Genomic DNA, 1,690 nt, shown 5'->3' with positions numbered 1-1,690 from the left:
TGAATGGGTTTGCACCTAGCCTGGTAATTAATCATTTGCTGGGTCCTTTCTTTGGCTCTCAGCATGATCTGGCCCCACTCTGAGACCCCTGCTTCAAAAACGCAACATCTTGACATTTTTATAATTACACCTTTTTCTCTGCAGCTCAAAGCAACTCGCGAGCTGTTGACAAACCGAGGGGGTGGGCGGCTACATGCGCTTCACAGAGGCAGAAAAATGTAGTCGATTAAAATCACAAGTACGTTCAAGGGTTTACAATCCAAATGTGTCATTTTTATGCTCATTTTTACGGAGAAAATAGCTTGGGTTACTGTTTCAAAACAAAACTCGTTAGCTGTTAGGTTTTTCATCCAAAGTCTTTTCAGGGTTTTACGTGTCAGAGCCTGTAAAATGTTTTTTTGTTTGGTTTTGTTTTTTACATTAAAAAGAAAAATCTATAATTTGTTAAACTTAATCACAACAGTACAAAAAGAAACAACAGGTTCCATGCAGTTATTAGTTATTAGTGCCGTGAACCAAACATTCTTATGTTCGGTTCGCAGACACACCTGAAGCACACCTGTGTGCTCCAGAACAGCAAGCTAACAAAGAGGTAGTCACACTGATTATGATGATGATGATGATGATGAGGAGGAGGAGAATTAGCCCTTTAATTAGCATCATCTGGCTGATGTGTCCTTCTTAAATCATAATTTACTAATAGGGGAGCACCTCAATTCAAACTTACTACAGATCATGTTTATTATGTGTTTGTTATTAACCCTAAAATGAATAAAAGAGATGCTTTTTTTTTTCCTCCCATGGTTTGAGGAGGGGAAAAATCTGGCAAATAAAAATGTACGGCCTTACACAAGTTATTGGTGGCAGCTTCCTGAAGCATAATGGTGGACATCAATCATCACACCTGGCACATTTTCTAGCCAGTGTTGGCTGCTTATAATATTGAGTTTTTCCAGCAATATTCTGGATTGCTCACATAGATTTCCAGCTGAATCAAACCACCACCTGGCTCTCACAGCTTTGCAAAAAGCGTGAATCAATACCTCAAACTGATTATCAATACATATACGACCCCCATCAGCACTTTCCGGGGGAACAGACCATTACCTGTCCAATTGTGAAAATGAAAGAGGTCCACACAAAAGGAAATCAGTTGCATTCAAGCAAGGCCCTGCTCATTCTGGATGCAAAGTTATGCATTGCATAATTAATTTGCCATTAAGGCTGGATTGATGTTGCCTGCACGATGCAAACAACCAGGCCATAATTGCTTCTGGTGTTGCATCCGCAGCTTTGCCTCATTACTGAAACAGACGCTAACGTGATGAGGCAGCTTCAGGTTGACAGGAATGTTGATCGTTTCACTGTGTTCGAATACTTGTAAAGAGTGCTGCAGAGGGAAGGGGGCGAGAATCCAGGAATGCTCCATATTCAGCAAAGGAACGGGGAAGGAAGACAGTGCAGTTTTAAATTACTGTGCTTTTAATGGTAATATATGGTATTTCAGGATAACAAAAAACAAAATCGTGTGTTCAGATGCCTATGCAGTTCTTTCATATTAAGTTACCGGTATAAGAAAATCACCTCATCTTTACCCTGTCATATAATTGAATAAAAACAACCAGAGAAGCAAAAGATCACAACAGAGAACTTTGCATCTGAGTCAACCACACTTCCATTCTCTCTCTCT

This window comes from Poecilia reticulata, linkage group LG22, assembly GCF_000633615.1.
Source record: "Poecilia reticulata strain Guanapo linkage group LG22, Guppy_female_1.0+MT, whole genome shotgun sequence".
Classification (NCBI taxonomy): Eukaryota; Metazoa; Chordata; class Actinopteri; order Cyprinodontiformes; family Poeciliidae; genus Poecilia; species Poecilia reticulata.
Note: the sequence above shows the minus strand (reverse complement) of the source record.